The sequence below is a fragment of the Vombatus ursinus genome, unplaced genomic scaffold (assembly GCF_900497805.2).
Source record: "Vombatus ursinus unplaced genomic scaffold, bare-nosed wombat genome assembly UNPS02010394.1, whole genome shotgun sequence".
Classification (NCBI taxonomy): domain Eukaryota; kingdom Metazoa; phylum Chordata; class Mammalia; order Diprotodontia; family Vombatidae; genus Vombatus; species Vombatus ursinus.
Window position 1 is genome coordinate 6,658,018 of NW_020950172.1, and position 14,139 is coordinate 6,672,156.

General features: G+C 57.3%; 1 protein-coding gene across 2 annotated transcripts in view; it reads right to left on the reverse strand.

Moving 5' to 3' along the window:
* Positions 1-14,139, reverse strand: part of PLXNB2 (plexin B2) — a 97,356-nt gene that overhangs the window by 75,391 nt on the left and 7,826 nt on the right. The gene's annotated exons all lie outside the window — the stretch shown is intronic.

Genomic DNA, 14,139 nt, shown 5'->3' on the forward strand with positions numbered 1-14,139 from the left:
TGGCCCAGCGAGGCGACGACAGCCTGGCCTCCCCGGAGGCCGGGGGAGAAGATCTGACTCTCATCTCCCCATCCCCGCGCACCCTCAGGAGATGCCCAGAGATCAAACCCTGCCATCCCGAGTTTCTTTCTCTGCGTGTTGGCCTCGCTCCCCGCCCCCACCCCCAATGGTCTTTGGGAGATCAGAGAAACAACCACCAAGGGCACAAAGGCCTGACTGGGCTGGGGTGGGGGCAGTAGGAAGGAGATGAAAGGAAGCCCTCTCCTCCCTCCACCCTCTACCCTTCTGGCCAACTAATGGGGAGATGGGGGGAGCTCTGTGCTCAGTCTTCTAATTAAAAATAGCTTCTCTCTTTTGTCGAGGCCAGGGAGGGGCGGCTGCAGTGTCTGAACCCAGGGCCCACGGCCCCAATCTGCCCATCCCAGCTTCAGAGAAAGGGGAGCCCAGCCCTTCCTTACCTCCAGGCAACGTCTCAGGGCTCCTCATAAGCTCTGCCTCAGTGTCTCTCAAGTACCCCCTCCCATCTTTCCCCTCACCCCACGTCCAACCACGAGGAGAAGTCATGAAGGCCTGAGGTCTGAGGATAGGGCTGTCCCTTTTGGGTCAGGCGCCTGGGCCCAGGGCCAACCTGAGCCAGGCCTCTCCACCCCCAAAATTACAGGGTGAGAGATTTAAAACTGGGATGGGTTTGCCAGGCCTGATTCAACCCCTTCATTTTACACAGGAGGAAACTGAGACCCAGATTGAATACGCTAGGATCATAGACACAGAGCTGAAGGGACCTGAGGCCATCTTGTCAAGCGCCCTTATTTTACATATGGGGAAACTGAGGCAGTGATTGTCCAAGGTCACACTGTGTGTGACAGAGCCAGGATGTGTACTCCCTGACTCCAAACACAAAGCTCTTTTCATGTCATGCTCTGGACGCCCCGAATTTCTAGGAAACAGGCAACAAAAAGGCCAGAGCAGGCCAAGCACTCCCCCCCCCCCACCCCCAAAGGACCCGCAGAGGCATCCAGTGTATCCCCCCGTCTTCCCCGCGACCCTAACCGGCGACACAAGGAAAATGTTCAAGGGGGGGGGGGGGGGGGCTGTCCCAGCCTCCCTGGCTGGCTATTTCCTGAATGTGTCCCTCGGTCTCCCACTTCCTCGGACTAGGCACCGAGCCCAGAGAGGGGAAGCCACCTGTCTGAAGCCAGCCAGGGCAGAGCCAGGACCAGAGAAAAGAACCTGCCCAGAAGGGAGTGGAGCTGAGCTCCCTGACCGACACTCAGCCCTCATCCAGGAAAACAGGCCCAGGGCCCCAGGGCCAGCCCCCATCCGCCTCCGGCCTTGTTGACATAGCCAGTGAGCTGTAGCTACAGCAATATTGACTTTGAAATGCCGTGTTCCTGGCTCTCCCTCCTGTTCCTCGACCCCAACCACCAGCCCTGGGAGCTGTGCAGGGACCCAGGCTTCCCAGCAGAGATGCAAGGTCAGGAGTCAGATAACACAGGAGCCCCCTGCCCTAGCGGGCTCTCCTTCTCTACAGCCCAGGGTGACTAGCCTGGGAGGCAGAGTATGAAGGGTACGAGCCAGCCAATTCACAGTGAGAGAACTGGGGTTCAGGCGTTCTGGAGCTGCCCAAGGTCACACGGGTGTCAGAGACAAGGCCTTGAGTGAGGCCCGTCTCCGAGCTCCCAGCTGAGGGGGGTGTCTCCCCTGACACGCTGCCTGGAGGGAGGCAGCCACATACCCACAGAGCCCACATTCCTCATGACCACGGGCAGGTTGCCTGAGAGAGGCCGGAGCAGAGGCTGATGGGGAGGACTGATGGGGCAGTCGGGGCGCCTCGGGCAGGTCACAGCAGCCCCGTGCTGGGCCCAGACAGTGATCGCTCCTTATTTTACAGACGAGGGAGTTGAGATTTGAAGGCGAAGAATGGTAGGCTTGTGACTAAGTCAAAGAGTGATCCAGGAGCTGAGTCCAGGGCCAGGAATCCCTCTGCTCACCCCCTGCCCCAAGAGAATGGGGCATGAACGTGCAGGAGTCCCAGTGGGGACCCCAGGCAACAGCTGAGTGCCAGGAATTCATTCATTCATTCACTCATTCATTCATCCCCAACCAACATTCTGCCTGGCCACTTAGAAACATTCATCCACTGAATGAATCCTACCCATCCTGACCCCTTTTCCCCATCATATCCCATCCTTACTATAAATTCACAAAACAAATTCAATTAAATATTCATTAAGCATTTATTGTGTCTAGGCCTCTGGCTCAGCACTGGACTGCCTTCTCAATTCTGCACTCCTCTGCCAAGTGCAGGCCTTTGCCCAGGCCACGTGCCCCAGGCCTGGGTCTCACAACCTCCCTCTTCAGGTTCCTCACAGGCCTTTTAAATTGTTCTTTCAGAATTGACTCAGCCCAGAGTTACCCCAGACACTTTCCTCCCTTCTCAAACTCGCCTAAGTGTCCTGGTTGTATTCCACTTGGTGGAACAGAAACTCCCAGAGGGCAGGCCTGGCAAGGTTGTTGTGATAACAACACTTGCTCAGTGGCGTTTGACTCTAGGCGACCCCACGGACAATTTCCTTGGCAAAAACACTGGAGTGGTTTGCCATTTCCTTCTCCAGTGTGTCCCCATTTTACAGATAAGGAACCTAGGCAAATAGGGGTTAAGTGACTTGCCCAGGGTGAGACAGCTACAAAGTGTCCGAGGCTGGATTTGAACTCAGATCTTCCTGACTCCAGGCCTGGGGCTCTTAGCCACAGTAGCACTCAGCTGCCCCTAGGGCCTTGGCAAGGAGTAAGGCTTCATCTAAATTCTGTAAATTAAACCAACACCCCCCTCCTCACAGTCTCAGGAAGGGCTGGCACAGTCCTGCCCTCTGGGACAGTCAGAAGCAGCAAGTCAGATAATAAGCTGAGGAAAGGGGAAGTGGGGGGTGAGGGAAAGCTTCTGATTCCCTCCCCCAGCTGTTCAGGGCAAATGGGGCAAAGTCCACAAAATGTACCTGCCAGAGAGAATGCAGGAAGCTTGGAGCCTTCAGTCACCCAGATCAGCAAACAAACAAATCCCCACAGCCAGCCCAGAAGCCCAGCTCCGGGAACCGGCAGGGCCTTAGCCAATCCTTCTCATTTTACAATAGAGGAAACTGAGGCCCTAAGGGGGGGAGGTTACACAGCTAGTAAGGGGAAAAGTCAGGATCTGAATCCAGGCCCTCCGACCAACAGGACTGCTGCTGCTCATAGGATCTTCCACAGAAGAGACCTTTCTCACACACAGGTCCCTGCCCGGCCAAAGAGTGAATGGGCACCCTGCAGAAGCAGCCACCCAGGAAGGGAGGTCAATGGGACAGAGAGGAACTGGGGACTCTGGAGGGCCGTCTGGAACGGGGTACAGACGGAGGCTTCTCCCTGGAGAGCAGGGCAAGAGGCCCTGGTCCAAGGCCTGGGAGCTGGCCTTGGGGGATGGAGCAGGCCTGCCTTGGGGCCTCCGGGGTGAGGTGGTTGTCTGGGACCTCTGACCTCGCACAAGGAGGGCGCCTATCCTGGATCAGGCAGGGCGAGGAAGAAAGGATCCAGCTACTTCTGGCCTTCCAAGTATGCAGTCCCTGACTTGCCATGAGATATTTAACCCCAGATTGGAGTTAGTTTGGAGGAGAAAGGGGCACCCTTAGTCTAAGGTGGAGGGCGGGGTGCTGGGGCCTGCCGGGGAACTCTGCTGGAATATCTGGGTACACAGGTCAGCGAGGTCCCGCTCAGGAATAGGGGCTAAGGGATCACTTTCTTTGGATGTTTGCAGAGGCGGGGGAGAGACTCAGTCTCACACACATCCAGCTTCTTATGAACCAAAAGAAATCCTCAGATCCCAGGCCTGTAAACAGGAAATTGTGGTCGCTGAGTGCTGCTGCACCCAGAGCTCCCCCAATCAATCCCTGTTTAGAACAGGGAAAAACCCAGCGCCAAAATTCCATCCATTTGCGAAGCCAATGTCCTCCAGCCTGGCCACAAGAATTCCGGGGCAGCCCAGTTAGCTCTACAGCCCCAGGAACGCTGGCCCCAACTCAGCCCAAAGGAGGCTGGGACCAGGCCAGGGGGTGGAATGCAGCAAAGGGCTGAGGCAGGGCCAAGCATGAGGGAAGGGCCGTGCCTGTACCCCACCCCGTGCACAGGGACTGGATGCCAGTCCAGTGGAGGGGAGGCCGGCCTGCTCCAGGCAAAGGTGGGAACACGAAAGGGTTAATGATTGCTGACCTGTAAAACATAGCTTCCCATCCATCCATGAACTCCCCCGGTCCTCAGAACAGCTCAGGGTCCCCATTTTTCCAGGTGAGAAGCTGAGGCGGCTCAAATGGGACATACTTGTATGTGGCTAGGGTGCTTTAGAGGCCAAGTAAGGGAGGGAAAGGGCCTGGGACCAGTGGGCAGGCCAGCCAGCCTTCCCCTTCTCTGGCCTCCCTGTGCGACCCGGGACAAGTCCAGGCAAGGCCTAACCCTCATCCTCATTTGTAAAACGCAGGGGTTGACTGAAGCCCCAAAGAGTCTTCCAGATTCAAGGGTCTATGGTAATCAAGTGCTCCTAAGAATTCTCTTAGGGGCCTGCTTTAATGCCCAGCTAACATTCAGAAATAATTAGACCCTGGGGGCAGCTAGTGGTGCAGTAGATAGAGCACAGGCCCTGAAGTTGGGAGGATCCAAGTTCAAATCCGGCCTCAAACCAAACACTTGACACTTACTAGTTGTGTGACCCTGGGCAAGTCACTTGACCCCAATTGCCTAAAATAATAATAATAATAATTAGACCTTGGCGATGAAAGGGAAAAAAGGGGGACCCAGTGAGGACCAGGAGCCAGGCACTGGGGAGCCCAAACTTGGTCACCTGCCCACCCCCCCATACTCTTCCTGCAGGGACCTGAGGACCACAAGAGGACATCTTCCCAACCGTATTAAATATTTACCAGTAGAAAGGGCTGGGCTGGGGGCACCCTTCTTGGACAGGGCCCTGGCACTGCCTCCCATCTCAGGCCACAGTCACAAAAGAGACTAAAGTACAGAGAGTAGGGATTAGCTCCCTCTTACTCCATGATGGGGGATCACAGGAGGGGAGAATGGGTGAGGGAAATATGGGTGCCAGGATGCTTCCCTAAAATGAGCTTAGTCACCCAAACTCTGATGTTCCTTCTGGGAACTACAGAGCAGCCATTCTGAACCTGGGGTTCACAGATTCCCAAGAGGTTGGTGATAGAAAACGAGGATTCTAACATTAACCCTAAGGCCTTTTCACTCCCCGGGGCCCATGACACATAAAAGGTGAGGAACCCCTGCTCTGGGCCATCTGATCCCCAGGGCTCTTCTCGCCCTGGCACCCAAAGGGTGGCGAGAACCAGATATGGGAAACGGTGGGGACCAGGCCTCACTGTCACAGCCACCGGTCAGGACACTCACCCCTCAGCGATCACTTCCCCCATTCCTGCCTCCAGCTTTATAGAAGCTAGAAGTCTTTGTTTCATTGCCGGAGTGGACAGAAAAGGAGGAACCTCGTGGTCAGTCACAGCCTGAAGTCCGCTGTGTCCCACAAAAATGGTCCTAACAGGCCCAATCCATCCCACAAGTCACATTGCCCTGAGTCCCCCGGATAGGGCTGGAGGCAGGCGCTGATCACCTCCCCCATCCCCATATTGAAATCCCCCATCTGTCTTCCTCACTTCCAGGAAAGCCTTCCAGACAGGAAGCTTGCTGGGATTTCAAACGCAGAGGAGACAGGCAGCCTGTAGGCCCTGCGGCCGAGTGTGGCAGAGGGATGCTCCCGATGGGAGGTCCAAAGCCCAGATGCTGTAGCTGAGCAGAGCTTGGTGGGACGCTGTTCCTCCTGAAAGAGGCCAGAGGATGGGATGGCCACGTCCCTTCCCTGTAACCTCCCAGAGAGGTATATCAGTCCGACAAGATGCACCAGGCAAAACGCTCAGCTCACTGCAGCAAAGCACAGATGTGGCCTCCGAATTTGGCCAGGTCCCCGAGGCTGCCGCGCACCGAGGCCCGAGGCCCCAGCTCTGCATTCTGCTGTCCGCCTGCCCCCTTCCTCCATTCCACATGGACCCAGGCTGTCAGCCTAGCCCTCCGGTCCAAAGCCTTCCCAACAGAACAGAAGGGCCGTGAGGGCAGGGCCTACCTCCCTTTGTGCGTTTCTCCAGCACAGTGAGCACCTCGTAATTATTTGGTCAGCTGCTCCAACGCTGCCTCACTGCTGACCACGAGTCCCTGAATCATCCCCCAGGCCCGGCTTCTGACTAATCCTTGGGTATCAGTCTTATCTTTATTCCAGATGGTGGCCCTCCAAGGCCACCCGCCAGGCTCTGCTCCTCCTGAGTCTGCTCGCGGACATCACCCACAGCCACACTCACAGACCGCCCCCCAGTGAGCTAGCCCCTCTCTGTGACAAGCCAGGCAGGGGTCGAAGGCTCGGGGCTTTTCGCGGCTGAGCCGCCAGCAGGCCTATCCCCAGGGACCCCGCGGACACAGGACACGCTCATCGGCTGTTTGTCAGCCATTGTCATCGCCATTGTCATCGCCTCTCCTCTGGAAGTTGTTCACCACCAGGCTGCCGCCCCCAGGGCTCTGAGCCAGTGTGCCAGCCTGAAGCCTCTGAGAAGGGGCTGGCTGGGATGGCCTTCCATTCTCAGGTACCTCCAGCTGGAAACCTTGCTCCAGAACAACCGGCTAGAGGAGGCTGACTCCACTGAGGATTGGGCCTGAGGCCAGAAGACCCAGGAAGCCCAGCTGAGAATGAGAAGAACTTGGGCAGTTTCTTCATCTATCACTCAATCAACAAACAGTAAGGGCCCGTGTGCCCGGCACCATGTCCCTTCCAGCTCTAAACCCCTAAAACTGCAGGATAGACCAGCGGAGCACGGCCCAGCCTTGGTCTGGAAAGAGGCTGAAAAAGGATTAGCCAAAGTGGCTTGGCCTCACCAAGCCCCCCAGCCATGCCTGAAAGTCTGCCACCAATGCTCCTTCAAAGCACTTTTTTCACACCCCCAGCTCACAGTAACAATGGTGACAGGTGGGGAACATCTTCCACTCACACCCAGGGAATGAGGTGTAGACCACTTTCCCTGCCCAACCTCCAAAAAGGTAGCCCTGTCTCCCTTCCCTTCCTCAGTTTCCCCATCTGTAAAATAAGGGGCAGGTGGGATCGAACTCTAGCCTAGAAGTCCCTCCTTCTTGAAGGCATCTCCCTGGGGGTGCCTGGAGCGGGGATTCCCCCCTACATCCCCAGGATTATTTAAGCCAGTACTTTTACTAGAACTGGGTATGCGCTGCAGGAATGAGGAAGGTCCTGGGGAACAAGAATCGGGTAAAGACGTGAAACCTAGAAGGGGAAGGAAACCAAGGTCTGCCAGTGTGCGGTCCAGCCCCTGGAACCAGAGGGAGGAAGAACCCGCTAGCGAGCAGCCCATGGGCAAGTCCTGAGGCCCCGGGAAAGCTGGAAGGCGAAGGCAGACACTGCTCACGCACGTGCGCGTACGTGGGAGCACTCATTCACTTGCTCACTCATGCACACACGGCTCCCGCCCATCCTGGTTCCCAGCTGCCATTTCCAAGCCCTCCCTTTCCTGCGCCCTCTCCCCGCCAGCTCCCTTGGCATCCCTCCTCACAGCTCGAGGGCCCTCCAAGCAGCCTGTGAGGGGCCCAGGGCTCGGGGCTCTGGCCAGCTCGACCCAGTGAGCAGGGGAGCCAGCCCTGCTCCGGAGGCTTTGTTCCCACGCCCCCCACCCCCCTTAGCCTGGCTGCCAGCAGAACTTTCATGCTTGGTTGGGCAGGTCGCCAGCTCTGGCCCTCAGCAAGGGCCTGACTGTCCTTCCCCAAAAGGCCTGCCAGGCCCAAGGCCCAGTTCCATACAGCTTCAGGGGTGAGGGGTGGCAGCGCAGTGCATCGAAACCCAACTGGGAGGATCTAGGCTGGATGCCTCCCTCTGTGACCCCAGGCCCTCCTCCCACCCCAAGTCTTGTTAAATATGCCTTTGTGAGCCCTGCTTCCTCCCGGGGCAGTGGGGGCGGGAGGAGCACAGGCAGGTTTGGACGGTGGCTGTGCTCCTGCTAAGACCCTCCTCAGGACTGTACCCCCTGTGCTCGGTACAGGCCCACCCTCATATCAGCTCCCACTCAGACACCCCTCCCCCAGCACAAAACGGACCCCCCCCTCAGACACGGCAGCTGCAGAGCCAGGTATAGACCCTCCTCAGACCGGCTCCCCCCCTCAGACCACGGGCACCTGCAGAGCCAGGTATAAACCCTCCTGCACAACAGGAGCCCACCCTCCTGTGTGGACTAGACATGCACCTCCCAACCAGCTGGCCTACATTGTTCACTCACTAACTGGGGCGCTCTCAGGCTGGGGCGGAGGTGGCTGGTGGGGGGTGGAGAGAAGCACCCAGACAATGCCCTTCCTGGTTACTGGGGTGGCTGTTGGAGCGCGGGCAGAATCCTCAGGTGGCAGAGATGGAGGAGACGCCGTGGAGGGCAGGCCGAGGCAAAACGCTTCTGGCACAGACTTAGGACTTCATCGTGGGATTCAGAGCTCAGAGGGCCCTCAGAGCCCACCCATCATCTCACAAGAAGGGAACTAAGGCCCCGAAAGGGGTCCCTTCCAAGGTCCCCCCAGATGCCAAGTGGCAAAAATGTCTGGAACTCAAGAATTTGGTCACCAAGTCCAGAGTCCTCCACCCTGCCCTCCCCACCAGCCCATACTCCTGGCTTCCCCGGCGTCCTCCGGCCCAGAGGTCTCTGCTCAATACTGACCGAGCGGGGAGCTGGGGAAGAAGCTGGGGGGTGGGAGCTGAGCCCCAGCCCTCTCGGGAAGAGAGAAGGCATGTGGTGGTGACCTCTCCCATCCCCTTTCCTGGGGTGGGGGTGAGGGGATTCTAAGATCAGAGCCCTGGGTGAGGCCAGAAGGGACAGGCTGTGACTAGGCTGGCAGGGGGAGGAAGGGAATCTCAGTCAGAGAGGAAGGGCAGGGGGAAGGTCCATCCCCAGGGGCAGAGAGCCAGAAGCTTGAACATCCCCAAGGCTCTGCCGGAAGTTACTGACTCAAATAGGTTGTTTTTTTTTTTCCCCATGAAAGTCAAACACTGTGACCATCGCCACAGCATCTGCAGGAAACCTTCGGCGGCCTCCTCTCCCAGGTCCCACATATGGTCCCCTTCCTGTTCTCAGAACCCAGAATGGGGAAGGCTCTTAGGGACCACCTTATCTGACCAGCCTCATTTCAGAGAGGGGTAAACTGAGGCAGCCCAATTCAGAAATATGGTATATAAAAGTTTTTTCATACTAGTGTTCAATTTTGTTTTCTGTCATCCAGAAGACACCTTTACTCCCCCTCAATACCTCGGCCACTATCATCGTCACCACTAGCCACAAGGGCAAAGTGCCACACAGGCATCATCTCACTGGAGCAGATGCCAACGTGTGACCTCAGAGTCAGGGGAAAAGTGCTGCAGGTATTACCTCCATTTTCCAAAGATGGAAACGAAGGCTTAGTAAGGAGAAGTGATTTAGTCAGAGTCAGCTAGTTAGTAAGGGTCACCCCAGGATGAGAAGCCAGGTCTAGGATTCTGCCGACCAATCCAGACAGCCTTTCTTAAGAAATTTAAGGGTGTCCAAGGGTCTCAGGCTCTTAGAAGACATACACAGCCCTCAGCAGAGGGGTCAGCCCTCCATCCTCTCTCTCCAAGAGGCTAAGAAGAGCCAGGCCCCAAGATGGGGTGGGAGGGTGGGTTAATTGGAGGCCTAGAAACCATTAGCTGCCTGAGCCCTCCACCCCTGCCCCAGCCAAGCCACCCTGCCCAGAAGATAAACAGTCATTAACACCAGAGAAGGAGAGATGCCAGGCTAAGGTAAGGCAGGGAAGGAGCCCAGGTTCAGAGCTGGCCTGTCCAGTCAGCCCTAACTCCAACCCAGGTTCCGGCTCAGGCTGCAATCACTACTCAGAGGCCAGGGCAACAGATCAGATACCAGCTTCCACAAGGGGGCAAAGGGGCACACCTGGAGAGAATGCCAGCGGACGTTGGGCCCAGCAGCAGAGCCGGTCAAGGGCTTCCTCTTCCTCTAAGGGAAGAGGAAACTGGAGAGTCGCGAGGGGCCTTGGAAGTCATGCTCCAACTCCCTCGTTTTCTAGAGGGGGGAAACGGAGTCCCAGAGAGGGGGACAGGCTGCCCAGGTTACAAGAGCAGTAAGTGATAGGACCTGAATCCCAAGGCTCTTTCTAGAACGCTCAGGTGCCAAAGGTGATGGTTCCTCCTAGCTCATTACCTCCAGCTCACTCCATCTGGGAAGGAAGTGGGGGTTGTATGGCTGAGAAGCCATGTGGGCCTGGGGTTGGAGGGGGACCTGGTGCAGGGCATTGAATGCAGGGTCAGGATCCCTGGGTCCAAATTCACCTCAGGTCATCCCCGGCCCCTCTCTGCACCTCAGTTTCTCCCTCTGTATAAGGAAGGGCTTGGACAAGCGGGTCTCTAAGATCCCATTGTCTAAGGGAAGCCCCCTTCTTCCCCTGCAAGTCCGTCCTGGGCCCCTTTTGCTGGCTCATTCCCCCCCTCCGGGGGTCTGATCTCCCCCCCAGGCCCAACAACACTGGAAAACAAAAGGGAAACCTGAGGCTGGACATTCTCCAGAACTGACCCTTGACCCTCACGGGAAAACGACACAGACCTAGGTGGAGGAGGCAGATGTTGGCCATCATGACACTTCCAGAACTTCTCCAACGTCCAAGGAACTGACCAAAAGGTCCCCCCCCTTTGTCAATGGTCCCTGGGTGCCCCAGCCCAAAGCCCTGTTCCCCTCTGAGCCTCAGTTTCCTCATTTGGAGAAAGGTTGGCCACAGTCCCTCCCAGCTCAGGCCTAACAACTTGGAAGCGGGAGCTATTTTGGGCCCTACCTTCACCTCCCCAGCCCCCATTATCTGTGAGCAAGGGAAGAGGCAGCCGGGCCTTTGTAACTCTTAATGCTGACATTAGGCTGGGGGTGGGGGGGGAGGGATTGGGGAACAGCAGAAGGGAAGACTTGGAAAGCTGGGACGGTGCTATAATCATGGTTTTCAAGTTCTGGAAGGGTTACCAAGCCCTTCTTTCAATACAATGCAAGAGATCGTTTGGTTAAGACTGCAAGACGGACTTCTGGCCTGGAGAGAGCACTTTAAATGGACAGACTTGGGCTGGAGGTGCCAAAGGGACCCAAGAGGGTCTGGAGGAGGCCAGCCAGGCTGGCAGAGGGCCTCGTGGAGAGAGCTGGGGGAGGTGAGGGCATGGCTGGCCATCCCGTAGGAGAAATGACATCCAGGCCATCAAAAGGAGGGGAGATCAGCCCTGTGCAGCCTGACTCCAAAGGGCAGACCTGGGAGCCGCAGGGGAAGAGACAGGACCCGTTTCAGCTTGATGTAAAGAGAAACTTCCTAACAATGAAAGTTGCTCCCAAGTGGGACTGAGCTGCCTCAACAGGTAGTGAGCTCTCCATCACTGCAATCTTCAAGCATGGCTAGATGCCCACTTGTCTGGGAACCTGCATTAGAAGCTGCTACTGAGGTTCAGGTGTGGATTGGCCTGGAAGTCCCCGCCAGCCCTGAGGGCCTCAATGGCCAAGGGTTTCTAAACCTAGGGGAAGCCCAAATAAAGGCAAATAAAGGAAGACAACACTTCTGGAACTCAGCAGCCCACCTGACCTGGCTCTGGGCCAGTTTGTCTAGGCCCTGCTTCCAGTCCTGGCAGAACCGGGGTTCGGGGCCTTCATCCCACCCCTAGCACTTCCCCAGTGTCCAAGGAACAAGGCCAGAAAGGCTACCCCTGCCCCCATCCTGGCCACCTATGCCTGGGCGCTAGTACCCCAGAGCCCTGTCCAAAGCACTGTCCCTCTCTGAGCCACGGTTTCCTCAGTTGTAAAAAGATGGTCGGACCCTGGCTTCAATTTAAATGAACCAGCATTTACTAGGCGCCTACTGTGTGCATGGCCCCTTGCTGCACAACGAGTCCGACGTGGAAAAAAGGTACCTTCCTTGTCCTCAGTAACGGACAGTTAAAATGGATGCCCGGCACAGGGCGCTGGGGGTGATGAGGAGGGAAAGGATGCTGCCAGCTGGGAGGGGGCGCCAGGGAAGACTCTGGGAGCTGGGCAGAGGATCACAAAGGGAATGCGGCAGCCGCGAGGGAGGCTTCAGTGCAAGGCGAAGCACCCTCTCAGCGCCAGCAGTTGCCACCCCTCCTATGTGAAGCTGCAAAGGCGAGTGGGCTTGTCCAAGCCCTTCCTTATACAGAGGGAGAAACTGAGGCGCAGAGAGGGGCCAGGGATGACCTGAGGTCAGTAGCAGAATGTGAATTTGGACCCAGGGATCCTGACCCTGCATTCAATGCCCTGCACCAGGTCCCCCTGCCCACCCGAGGCGGCCGAACCCAGCCCCCTCATTTTATAGGCACAGGGGCCGCACGGCTCAGAGTGGGAGCCTGAAGGGGGATTTGAACCCTCCTGGCTCCCCAGTGAGCACCCTGTCCGCTATCTCACACCGCCATCTGAGGAGGAGGCACCTGAGTGGGGTCCTGGGAAGGATGCGGAGGAGCCTGCACGCACGCGGAGGAGCCTGCACACATGCGGTGAGTCTGTCCTAAGCACCAGGAACTGCTCCAACAAAGGCGCCCGGGTGAGTGGGGGATACGAGGATGCAACTGGGAGAAATGCAGCATGTGAGAAGGGCAGTAAGGGGAGGGTAGGCTAGAAAGGGAGGCGGGCAGCGGACTGGGGAGGCCCTTCCAGGCAATCCTCCTTGTCCCATGCGCCAGGTCAGAGCAGAATCAGCTGCTCCCAACCACGATCCGGGAGCTGGGGTGGGGACGAGGGACAGGGCAGGGAGCCCATTTCTTCTTAGCTCTGAATGTCCCCCCTTTACACACAGTAGGTGCTTAATAGATTGTGACCTGGACAAGTCCTTGCCATTCTGTGCCTCAGTTTCCTCCACTGTGAAGTGAGGGGGTTGGCCTAACAGACAGCTGGAATTCCCTCTGGCTCCAGTCCCTGTGACCAGTCCTGATAAAATCGCCCCCACACCTGGACAGACCAGTGACTCACCAGTCCCACACAGCACAAGCAGGGCCTCATGCATAGCCCTCCAGCTGGGACAGCAGTCCATTCTCCGTCAGCAGGGTTGAGTCTGAAGGCAGGATTCTCCAGAGGGGTGAACAAAGAAGGAAAGGACCTCCCCAAAGCCACACAAGGAGAAGCGTCTGCTGCCTCTAACACCATACTGCTTCACGAGCATGGCGACACCCTGGCCAAGTCACTTCCTCTATCAGGCCTCAGTTTCCCAATGTGTAAAATGAATGGCTTAGTGTAGATAGCATCCTATACCTTTTTGAAGAGCAAGCAGACTGCTGGATGGATCCCCTCCAGACACCAAACGTCGGCAGTCTTGGGAGATGGCCTGGGCCTCTCTCCCAGCCCAGCCCAGCCCACAGTGTCACCAGATTCTGGTTTCCCACAAGAAAGGAGCATCGTGCGGACAGGGGACAGGACAGAATGGTCTGTGGGGAAACGGGTGATCCTCTTCTAGGACCGCCCTGGAGCCCTCCAGGGATGGAGCTGAGGGAGGAGCCAGGAGGGGTTCTGGGTCTGAGGATTCACTGTGTGTTTTTCCACCTGGCCCCCATCCCCACTGACTTGTCAGGAAAACAGCGAGTGGGGAGTCCAGATGGACAGGGCAGCCCCCTGCCCACTCATGCCCAAATCAGCCTTATTGAGCCCTGCCCCCTGCGGGCAGCATCAGGAGGGTGGCAGCATGAAGCAGGCTCTTCAACATGGTCCCTGCCCACCTCCTTTCCGATTCAATATCTTCTGCCCCAGTCCATCCTCGGGGTGAAGAGCCAGGCTCACCGGGGGAGGGAGGAGGGTCTGACTGTCTCTCCACACGCTTGGCCAATGCCTCTGACAGAAGGACCCGGCTGGCTCTCCATCTGCTTGCCCCTCAGGAACACCAGAGAAAGATGCTCTGGGCCTCCAGCACCACACCCACCTGCCCTCCTGCTCTGAGGCCTGCTCCGGCACCAGCCTCTGGCTGACCATGGAGGGACCCAGGAAGACGGAGTCTGGCCACGTCAAAGTCTGCCTCTCCAGGATCCAG